Source organism: Macrotis lagotis, chromosome 4 (genome assembly GCF_037893015.1).
Source record: "Macrotis lagotis isolate mMagLag1 chromosome 4, bilby.v1.9.chrom.fasta, whole genome shotgun sequence".
Lineage (NCBI taxonomy): Eukaryota > Metazoa > Chordata > Mammalia > Peramelemorphia > Peramelidae > Macrotis > Macrotis lagotis.
In genome coordinates this window covers 261,538,357-261,550,941 of record NC_133661.1, presented here as the reverse complement: position 1 = coordinate 261,550,941, position 12,585 = coordinate 261,538,357, and positions in this window count along the sequence as shown.

Here is a 12,585-nt window from a genome sequence, read left to right as displayed (position 1 = left end):
GACTCTTAGTGACCCTATTTTGGAGTTTTCTTGATAAAGATACTGGAATGGTTTGCCATTTTCTTCCCCAGCACATTTCACAGTTGGGGAAACTGAGGCAAACAAGGTTAAGTGACTTGCCAAGGGTCACATGACTAGAAAGAGTCTGAGTCACTGTCACATACCAGCCCTTGGGCTACCTAAGGAGGGCAAATCAGCACTGGTTGGGGGGGAAAAATCAGTTAAATTTCCTGGTCAATACCTGGATTGGACTCACAAATTTCTACTGTATTTCCAGTCAGGGCAAGATAGGGAGACTCAGTTTCAAAAAAAAAATTTTTTTAAGGAAAGACTTTTTGAGGGGGTGGGGGGGCTGGGATAGTTGGATGACAAGTTATATAGTGAATAGAGTTCTGGGATTTGGATCAGGAAGACTCCAATTCAAATTTCATACATAATTGGTGTGTAACGCTGGGCAAATCAGTTAACCCTCTGTGTGCTTTAAATTAGTTCCTATGACTTAACTAATGAGTCAGAGGTAGTTTGCAATCTGCATTTCCAATATGCCTGAAATTAGTGATCTTATGAATACCTCCCTCTTAATCTTAATAACAATGAGACACTAAGTTTTCCATCTGGATGTTCTTTGTTAATGACACACATTCATGTAAATACTAATTATTGGTTTCTTTCTTTTGGCTTTTCATACTAAGGAAAACTCCCCTAAAGCATAATAAATAGTTATGTAACTGTAGGGGGTTGCTTTGATGCTCATTTGGAGAGTAACTAGTCATGCATGAAGAACAGCCCTCCTATGCCAAGGGGAAGTTTGCCCAAATGATTGGATAGACTAAAACTTCTCAAGAAATGATAGCTGACAGTTATGATTATGGTCAGATATCTTTCTGAGTCTCCACAGAGAAGTGGCAATGAAAATCTGACTTCCTTGCCAATAAAAAGATAAGACGTGGATAGAAACAAGGCAACAATAGTTGGTCTGTTGCTAAATCCTGGTTAGTCCCAAAGAGTAGGCTTTGTTGATGAGGATTTTTTTCATGGTGCTTCATGTAGTACACCCTGTAGAGAGAACATTGGGATTCACACAGAACTGTGTGGTTTAAAAAAAAATAAATTCTTATTAATATTTTTGTTTATACAACACATAAATTTCATAACATGCTTTTTTCCTCTTTTCTCCCCCTGTTCATTAGGTTCAATTCTTTGTGACTCCATTAGGGGTTTTCTTGGAAAAGATACACTGAAGTGTTTTGTCATTTCTCTTTTTCCAGCTCATTTTACAAATGAAGACACTCAGGGAAACAGGGTTAAGTGATTTATCCAGGGTCATGCAATCAGAAAGTGTTTGAGGATAGATTTGAACTCAGGAAGATAAGTTCTGACTCCAGGCCTGTCACTCCATCCACTGTACCACCAAGCTGCTCCTCCCTCCATTGTAATTTTTTTTAATTAAAGAATTAAAAAGTTGAATAAAACAGCAGCACATCTAACCAACATACATATTGATCTAACTGATATTTTATGCACTGTTCCACATCCATAGTACCCTACAAGTTTACAGAATCATGGGAATGTCCTCATCAAATCTCTTCTTTTGGATCAACTTTTGGTTTTGAATATTTTGTAGTTGTTCTTTCTATTGATATTGTTTTAATTATTCTGCATATCTTTCCTACTTCTGGTTACTTAACTTTATACTAACTCATAAAATATTCTCATGCTTGTCCATTTTTATCATAATCATATTTTTTCATAGCACAAAATTTCATTGCATTGATTTACCATAATATTTTGGGCCATTTTTCAAGTGATGGTCAACCCTTTGTTTCTAATTCTTTGCTACTACAAAAAGTTTTGCTATAAATATTTTGATGTACATGGAATCTTTCTTTTTAGCAAGTCTTCTTGGACATATGCCCAGCAGTGAAATCTCTGAATCAAGGATACGGATACTTTTCACATAATTTCAAATTGTTTTGCATAATGGTCAGACCAATCTACAGCTCATCCTTATTCTCCCTTTCTTTGCAAAATCTCTACAATATTGATTACTCCAATCTTTTGTCTTTGCCAACATTCTAGGTATGATCGTGGAATTGTTTTATTTTCAATTCTCTTAAAAAAATCAATTGATGATTTTTGATATTCCCTAATATGGTAATCATAACCTTACAATTCTTTTGAGAGTTCATTATTTATATCCTTTTTATATACCTTTTGAGAAATGGTTTTTGGTCTCATATATTTAAGTTGTCAATTTATTTTGTATATTAAATTCTTACCCAGAGATATTTGGTATGAAGAATTTCCTCATTCAATGTTTTTCTCTTTCTATTCTAATTACGTTGATTTTATTTTTGTGAGTTTTTTTCAGTGTCAAATAATAGAAAGTATGTATTCTATGTTATCACTTCTCTCTCATCTTCCCATTATTTATATATTAGGACTATATTTAGCTTATAGGAAGAATTTTGTAGAATGTGCTGTCTCAATTCTTTTTTGAATAATTCATGTAATTTATCTATAGTTCTTTAAACATTTGATAGATTTTTTTCCCCACAAATCCATCTAGACTAAAATTTTCTTTTCCTTTGATAGTTTCTTTAGACTTAATTCCTTTTCCTTTGAAAAATTTGAATTAAGTTGTATTTAGGTGGTATTTTGTTAATTGAGCAATTTATATATTTATAGATTATTCCCTTTTTTGAATGTCAGTTTTGTTGGCATACAGCAATATATAAAAATATTTTTGCTGGCTTATAAAAAGGATAATTATTTTATTTCTTCTGGTAAGTTGTGATTTTACTCTTTTTTCATTTTTGTTGCATTTGTGTTCTTTCTCTATTCACTTAGGATCAGGCACACTATATCTATCTTGCAGGGTTCTAACTTACAGGGTTCAACTTATTGGGGCATCTTTTTACTCTAGTATGATTGACTCAACTTTTCACTGGCTGTGTTCACACATTTGATGGAGGGTCTAATGACTACCCCCAGTTCCATTTAACCATTTAATATCAGATTAGCTTTTTTCTACAGTAGTTTTATTTAAAACACAACTATGTATTCTTCTTTAATGATTAAAGGTTCAAATGCTGCTGAGCAGGAATGATTCAAAGACATTAAAAATACAAGTGCTTTAAATAGGATACAAACAAAATCATAAAAAATGAAAAGAATAAAGTGGTTATTTACAAAAGAATTAGAGATCTCTGTGCAAATATCAACAGTGAATTAGGGAAGGGGAAAGGGGGAGGGGCAATTGGTAATGGAGCCATAACAGTCCTTGCTTGTCCTTAGGGAGGGGTCCTCAAACAACAAATACTTTCAATAGTAGATGGATGAGTGAGGATTGCTTATTTTCTTTACATATATAAATTTCTCAAGTAAGTTTCTTTATGTATAACTATTCATAACTATTCAGACCTAAACAGGGCCAAATGAGTAGTGCTAAATAAGGCCAAATGGTATTTTCCACCCTCCCATGAGTTTACATTAAGTTCTTTCGATGAGCCACCTGCAATAGCAATTCCTTAGGAGTCAGTCAATATGATGGGTGGATCAATTTTCTCTATGAGAATGAAACTATCACCTGCAATGAATTATAAAAAATGAACAAGTTATTTTCCCTTATCAAATTAGTTTTTACAAAATTAGCTTCTACTTCAAAGTTATAGCAAGAATAAATATACACCATTTTTCTCCATCCCACCCCCATTTTATAGGGGCATATGCTTCCCTACAACACTGTAGTCTCCAGGATAATTGGTACAACCAAGTTCATATCCAGATGTGCCATGGCTTCAAATGAGATTATGTGTCAGCTACGGTTGTACTGAGGTCCAGAAGATCACTCCCAAAGTTTGCTCCTTGCTTCTCATGGTATTGATGCTATACTGGGAATGAAACTAGGACCCTTCAACAATGTAATGCCAAGTGAGGCTCCACTCCTTCATACCTGGGACAATAATGCTGTATTGTCTCTGTATTTTGCCTTCTGGAATGCCAGGATCCTGAGGAGCATTCTAGAAATTTTAAACCCACAAATTGGAGGCACCACCTCCCTCCTAGAATTCCAGGATAAAAAGAGAAAGAAGCTAAAATTGACAGATCTTGAATGACTCCATAGCCAATCAAAGAGCCTTCTCTTTGTCACATGGTTAATTGATTACAATGTATGCATACTGCATAGTCTGTGCCTCCAAGTCACTTCATTTAGTCTCACAATTCTCCCTGTAAGCAGTTCCTTAGTATCCTTCATATTGAGAGATGCCATCTTCTCCTTGGCATCCTCCTTGAGGTATCTCCTTCCCCTGCCCCATTCCTATTTGTCATCTTTCTCCTTATTTTGTGAATTTACTTAAATTAATGACTTCTTTTACCTTCATTTATTTGTTTGTTTATCTGTCTATCTATTTATTTATTTGATTTCATTTTATTTTATTTTGACCGTTTTCTTTTTTTGCTTTCACTTAAGTGGTTAGTTCAAAATCTCCCCTTCTTTCCTCCCCTCCATTTTTTCTAGCTTTCTTTTTTTACTTCAGCTTTTCCTAAGAAGTTTTTATTTTCTTTTTCCTCTTCATTAATGTTTTTTAATGTACAATTCATTAATCTTCCCAACTAGTTGATTCTGAAATTTTAGTCTGTATTTAATGCTCTCTAAATTTGTTAAGCTTTCCATGTTATTGTATTGTTAAACCTTCTGAAGTATCACATTTGAATGTTTTCTAACTAATTTCGGCGCTACTACCTTCATGAATCTTGCCTCATCATCCTTTTTTCCTTATGTACATTATTCCCCTAGATTAAATCCATGACAAGTTCTCTATTTCCCATAGCAGGCCCATCTGCATTGAAATGCTCTTCAGAATGCCCCTCTTTTCATTCCATCTAACTCAGTCCTTCCCTTATGAATAAATGACGGAAGCATTTCTTAAACACTTATTGTACAAACCATTGTGCTAAGTACTGGGGATAAAAAAATAGAAAAGAAATACAATCCCTTTTCCTAACGAGCTGATATTCCAATGGGGGAAGCATTCTAATTCTCCTTTTTAATGTCATTTCCACTGATAAAATTATATCAGTTTCTGATACTGAATCTTTGGACAGTAACAAGGACTTTGGTGGTAAAAACTTTCTTTTTTGGGTCTTAAGTCTTGTCTTTATTATATTTTGTTAAGTGATTTTCTGCCTCTTTTTAATCAGGTTTTCTAAAGCTCTATCAATCTTGTTAAACTTATTTAAAGTATCACTTATTCTTGTTTGTTATTTCAATAGTACTTTTTGTTTTTAGCTTATCTATTTTTCTTCTAATTTTTAATACCATTTCTCTTGTGTTTTTTAAGTTTTTAGTTTTCTCATTTTAAAATTCATATGTATGCTTGTTGCAAATATGTTTGCTCATTAATGCTTTTCTTTTTGATTTTGTTAATTTATTTTTGTAAGAATACAGTCCCTTTCTGGGGGCAGCTAGGTGGTGCAGTGGATAGAGCACCAGCCCTGGAGTCAGGAGTACCTGAGTGCAAATATGACCTTAGACACTTAATAATTACCTAGTTGTGTGGCCCTGGGCAAGCCACTTAACCCCATTGCCTTGCGAAAAATTAAAAAAATAACAAAAAAGAATATAGTCCCTTTCCCCCAGAAGACTGCTTTAGCTACATCTCAGAAATCTTAACATCATTTTTTCACAGAATTATTAATTTCTTTGATTTGATTTTTGGTCCATTCATTATTTGGGATTTTATTGTTAAGTTGCCACCTGGATCTGGGTCTTTTATTTATTTTCCCTGAAATAGTTACTATTTTTATTGTGATCTGTAAAGGATGTGTTGAATAACTGATTTTTTTACATTTATTTATAAATTTCTGTGTCCTAACACATTATCATTTTTCCAAAAGTAGCTTGTAGTGCCAAGAATATGCATATTCTTTAGCAGTCCCATTTAGAAGATGCCATATTTTTCTGAAAAAAATAAAATGCTATATTTTATATTTATGTTTACATTTTCTTATATGCATTAATTTTTCCTTCAAGAATTTAGATGTTAAGGGGCAGCTAGGTGGCACAGTGGATAGAGCAGCGTCCCTGGAGTCAGGAGTACCTGAGTTCAAATCCAGCCTCAGACACTTAATAATTATCTAGCTGTGTGGCCCTGGGTAAGCCACTTAACCCCATTTGCCTTGCGAAAACCTAAAGAAATAAAGAAAAAAGAAAAAAAGAATTTAGATGTTAAGCATTTATGACATAAACTTTATATTGATATTGGTTTATTGTCTTTGATCCTTTTAATCATGATATTGTTTCCTTGTTTCTATTTTGTTGTGAATTGTTGTTTACTCTTTGCTTGATGATATGATAGCAACTCCTGCTTTTTTGGATTCACCTGATGTACTAAATTTTGTTTTGTTTTTATAAGTCAAGAAAAAATAGAAGGAACATGTAAGTTCCATAAGACAACAAAATTAAAACTGTTTAGAACCTAAAATAGGTCTTAAAATCTTTAATTCCATGAAAAATATAGATTGAAGAAGAAAAAATAAGCATGACTATGGCTCAAAGAATAAAAGACCAGAACAGACAAAAAGTAAAAGGATTTTAGGGAAAATACAGGGGGATGAAATCTTTTAGTAAAAGATGCAGAAAATGAAAAAAACCAACAAAAAGAAAATTGAATGGGAGGTGAGAAAGGAGGATTTAACTTGATTAACCGAGCGATGGAAAAAAGAGCAATTTAGACAGGCAGATAAAAGGAAAAAAAGAAAACAGGAAAAACATTGACCATAAGAAAAGAGGGAATAGGACTTAAAAATGAAGTGAAGGAAATCTGTGGGAATAATATTGTCCTAAAGTCTATTAATCAAAAGAAAAGCAAAGTGAAGCAAGACAATACTGTCTTTACAGATGAAGAGGAAGAAAAAAAATCCTAATTCAGAAAAAATAATAAAGATAAATGGAGAAAAATTAACTTTAACTCTCATAACTTTAAATATGAAGGGCTTAAATAATACAATAAAACAAAACTTCTATATATTCAATAAGAAAACAAAATTCCAGAATCTCTTATAGGATAATGTATCATAATCTCCCAGAAAAACATGACAAATAAAAATATCTAAATATGATAATAAAGGAAATAATACTAGAATGATGCTTAGAAATTTATTAATACAAAAAAGTATCAATATAAATAATTCATATATAACATGGCAGTGGGAAAGGGAAGGGAAGAAACCGACTATTCTTTAACCTCTTAGATACATATTTAATAAGTTTTACTTAATAATTTCAATGACAATTAACAAATTCTATTAGTGGTCAGGAAAAAGACCTTCAAATATAAAGAAAAGAAAATCTAACAACACTAAATTATTTCCAAGTGACAAGAAACCATATGAAGGAATGGAACAGAATATACTAAAAAGTAAAAGTGCTTAAATTGCAACACAAATGATATACCTTGTAAACTTGATCTTTGTCATCCAAAAGAAGGGATGGATATTAAGTAACAGGAATTTGCAGCATTCTCATTTTTTTAAAGACATAACCAAAATATTGAACTTGCACACACATATCCAAAACACACACACACACACACACACACACACACACACACACACACACAAACACTTAATCAATCTATAGTTCTTGTCAGGGACATAGATATCTGAATAAAGGCATATCTATCCACGTTTATAAGCTATTTCTCAATTCATAAGTTATCAAAGGATATGAATAAACAATTATTTTGCAAAATACTAATGATCATGTAACAGAATGCTTCAGATTCCTAATAAAAAGAGAAATTAAAATAAAAAACAACCTTGAGGTTTTACCACATACTGTGCAAATTGACAAATGTGCAAAGGATGGAAGAAGTTACTGTTTGAAGGAGTTATGGAAATAAAGGCGCACTAGGGGCTTGTTGGTTGAACTGTGAATCAATGCAACTATTTTTAAAAGCAATTTAGAATTATGCAGATAAAGTTGTTAAAAGAAAATTACTGGATATTCCACTACTGTTGTTTGACTTGCTTTGAAGAACAATGGCATTTTGGGGTGATATCTTGATTTGTACAAAAATTGGATTTAAGAGAGACAGATTTGCACTGTTATCAGTCTTGCTCTCTTCCTAGGTCAAAATATTCCAATGGCAAGATAAAAAGTCAGGATGACTTGGTGATGGCCCAGTAAGCAGTCTTGAATATCTTAACTAATGACTTTGGCATCTGACTTTGCCAAAGTACTAGTTTTCTGCAGCACTGTTTTAGCTGCCTTCCAGGCTATTGGAACAAATTGTTCTCATTTGCCCATTATTTCAGGGGAAGTCTTCATATGCTTGGGTAGGCACCTCCTTACCTCAACCAATAGGTTTGTGCTCCATTGGTTACCTTCCTTCTTGTTTTAGCTCATCTGCCAAGACAGTATATGGGATGTGATCACTGCTTATGCCACAGATTCTTGGAGCCACAGGTAATAGTTGAGTGCCAGGTGGATACCAAAAGTGGATAAGCAGCCCTGAAAAGGGCACAGCAAGCCCTCACATCAGAGGTTCTAAATCTCCTTAAACACACATACACCCCAGGCTAATAGTCCAGGAAGGCCATTGATTTTTTACAAATTTATTATTAAAAAATTTTGGTTTTACATTCTCTTTCTCCACCCCCTCCCCCTTACTATTGAGAAGGTAAGAAATAAAATACCCATTATACATTTACGGTCATACAAAACATATTTTCACATTAGCCCTTTTTAAGTCAAGAAAAAAATCTAAAAAGGAAGAAAAAAATCTTTCAATATGCACTCTGAATCTAACAGTTTTCTATCTAGAAGTAGATAGCATTTTACACTTTTCATCAGTTCATATAGGTCTTCTCAGGTTTTGCTGAAACTATTCCTTTAAACACCATGCTGTAAATATTTATGGCAGTACTTTCTGTAGTAGTAAAGAATTGGAAACAAAGTTGATTAACAAATGACTTAGCAAATTTGTTAGATGTGACTTCAGAGAAGCATGGAAAGATTCATACCACTAGATTGAGAGTAAAATAAGATCTAAATATTTTACATATGTATATATTTATATACATATACATGTATATGCACACACATATAATATGCACACATACATATTGACTACAATAATATATGGAAAGGACAATCAAAAAAATAATCAAAGGTGAATATTGCAAAATTATAAAGAATAAATAGAATAAATAAAATAGATAAGTAGATACTCTGACATTACATATTTGTAGGGGTGGGAAGATCCACAGGTCTGATAGACTACACACATTTTAATAATTTTTCAGTGTGTTAACCAGATTTGCTTGTTTCCTTTCTTTTTCTTTAAAAATACTATTTTATATAGAATGACTCTCTGGGGGAGGGAATTTTGGTTATGTTTTTTAAAAAATATAATTATTTTTTAAAAAGTTGTCTCTGTCCTCCATGTCATATTGTAAAATGATATTGATATTGTTCCCTTTTGTTTCTCTTGCCAGATTTTCTACCACCTCACTTTTTTTGTTGACTAAATCTGTTAATCTCTCTTTCATTTTACTGCAGATTCACTTTTTATTCTATTAACAAATTTTAAATATTCTGTTCTGAAAACTATAACTGCTGTCTAATATTTAGTCATAATTTCTTCTTTTATGTATTTTTGTGTATTAAATTATTTTGGAGTTATTTGCTGTTCTACTATCTCTTGGGAGTCTAAAAGATTCTGGATTTCTTCAGACATTGTTTCACTATCCTTTGTCCCTTAATAGTTTTTAAAGAAGTTCATACTCTTTTTGATGATTTAATTAACACCAATCCTTTCTTGTTGCTTCTTTTTTGATTTGTAATCTAGTTTTAGATTATTTTGAAATTATTGATATTTCAATCTTTTAGGGGGGTATTTCCTCATCATTCAATTCCTTTTCCTTCCCTTTTGCTGATGGGTTCACCTCTGTTTGACTCTTGTAGGCTGGCCCATTCTTTCATTTGGGAATATAAAGTTTGTTGACCTGGATTCCCCTTCTGAATAACTTCTAAGAGGAACAGGACTGACCCCAGTTGGGTTTCAGTCCCTTTTCTTCAGGCCTGGTATGGTCACACATGATTGTACTACTTTCCATCTCAATTCTTTCCTTAGTTCTCCTTTATTTCTCATTATACAACTAAATAAATCTATACTGATTTTTAGAGGTTGGGGATTTGGGTTGAGAATAAACTTACAAAGATGGAATAGTTGTAGAAAAAATTTTATTTGATCATTTGGCAAAGGAGAGAGCTAAAGAAAGGTTTGGTTCCCTCTTTTAGTTATTGTTGAGGTTACATTTAAGACAAGGGTTTAAGGTCATTTCAGTACGTAATTTCCAGAGAAGAACAGTTCAGGATATACATGAGAAAAAATGTTCGGTGTATTTTAGGGGAATCCAAAACACAAGCTTTCAATGGACTTAAAACAAGCCCTGTGTGGACCCCAAATAAATATTGGGGTCTAAGCTTTCCTTACAGCCAGTTAGCTTCTCTGGAAATCTCTGAGGTCAGTCTAACCTCTATGGTAAACTTTTGGCATTAGAAAATTTCTAGCCACATAAAGTCAATTTCAAAAATATTACTAATTAATAAGTTTTTTCCAAATAAAATAATAAAATATTCTATCATAGGGGATGATGTTTTGGATTTTCTTTCTTTATGTTTTGGGGTTCCTAACCCAGGGGTTGAGCCCCATTCACAGAGTCACTGTCTGTTGTTTGTGTAGGGTGCGGTAAAATGGACCCCAGAAACAAGCTTGTAAGTTCACTTGTATCCTTGACATGGAAGCATGGAGGCTGATGAAGAACGAGAGCTACAAGGATTAGAATTCTCAGGTCTTAATTCATAAGGATTTTACACTGTTGGGAGTAATCTCTTTTTTAATGTATAACTACTCCATGTGTAACAGACAGTTTCTTTCTTTGCTTCTTTCTTTCTCTTTCTTGCTTTATCTTCCTTCCTTCCTTCCTTCCTTTGGGGAGGGGTCCCACATGAAATTGTGCCAGTAAAAAATGTAGTGGTTCAGAGACATAAAATTATCATGCATTTGTATTTAAAAACACTAAGTCATGTATTATCATTTATGAATCATTATTGAGCCTGATGAAAATAATTTTGTAAAGGCAGCAACCTCTCTTTGGGACTTAGAAATTGTATTTTTTTTCCTGGAATGGAACATCAACAGTTGAGATTCAAAAGTCTGGCAGTGGCAGGAAAAAAAAACCCAAAATAATGAAAGATCCACAATCATTAACATAGTGAACAAATAATTACAGGCCTAAAATAGACCCTGGAGAGATAACAGATGTTACTTGCAATTGAAAAAGGAAACTGCCTATATATGTGAAAGGGAATGTTTCTTTGCCAATGTTACCCTTTGGCAGAAGAAAAGAAAATGAAATTTTGTAGTGTAGCAGCCTAAAAATTGGTAATTTTTAGTTTTTTTAAAATTTTTATTAAAGATATTATTTGAGTTTTACAATTTTCCCCTAATCTTGCTTACCTCCCCCCAACCCCACCCCACAGATAGCACTCCTTCAGTCTTTACTTTGTTTCCATGTTGTACCTTGATCCAAATTGGGTGTGATGAGAGAGAAATCATATCCTTAAAGAGAACAGAATTCTCAGAGGTAACAAGATCAGACAATAAGATATCTGGGTTTTTTTCCAAATTAAAGGGAATAGTCCTTGTACTTTGTTCAAACTCCACAGCTCCTTATCTGGATACAGATGATACTCTCCTTTGCAGACAGCCCAAAATTGTTCCCAATTGTTGCACTGATGGAATGAGCAAGTAATTCAAGGTTGAACATCACTCCCATGTTCTGTTAGGGTATACAGTGTTTTTCTGGTTCTGCTCATCTCACTCAGCATCAGTTCATGAAAATCCCTCCAGGCTTCCCTGAAATCCCATCCCTCCTGGTTTCTCATAGAACAATAGTGTTCCATGACATACATATACCACAGTTTGCTAAGCCATTCCCCAATTGAAGGACATTTACTTGATTTCCAATTCTTTGCCACCACAAACAGGGCTGCTATAAATATTTTTGTACAAGTAATGTTTTTACCCTTTTTCATCATCTCTTCAGGGTATAGACCCAGTAGTGGTATTGCTGGGTCAAAGGGTATGCACATTTTGGTGCCCTTTGGGCATAGTTCCAAATAGCTCTCCAGAAGGGTTGGATGAGTTCACAGCTCCACCAACAGTGTAATAGTGTCCCAGATTTCCCACAACCCTTTCAACAATGATCATTATCCTTCCTGGTCATATTGGCCAATCTGAGAGGTGTGAGGTGGTACCTCAGAGAAGCTTTAATTTCCATTTCTCTAGTAATTAATGATTTAGAGCATTTTTTCATATGGCTATGGATTGCTTTGATCTCCTCATTTGTAAATTGCCTTTGCATATCCTTTGACTATTTGTCAATTGGGGAATGGCTTTTTGTTTAAAAATATGACTCAGGAGAGCAAAAGAACTTCAGCCTCCCAGAGACAGCCCCAGGGCACTGGGAGCCTGGCTCACAGCAGTGGGGGACTTTTCTGAGCTACACCCC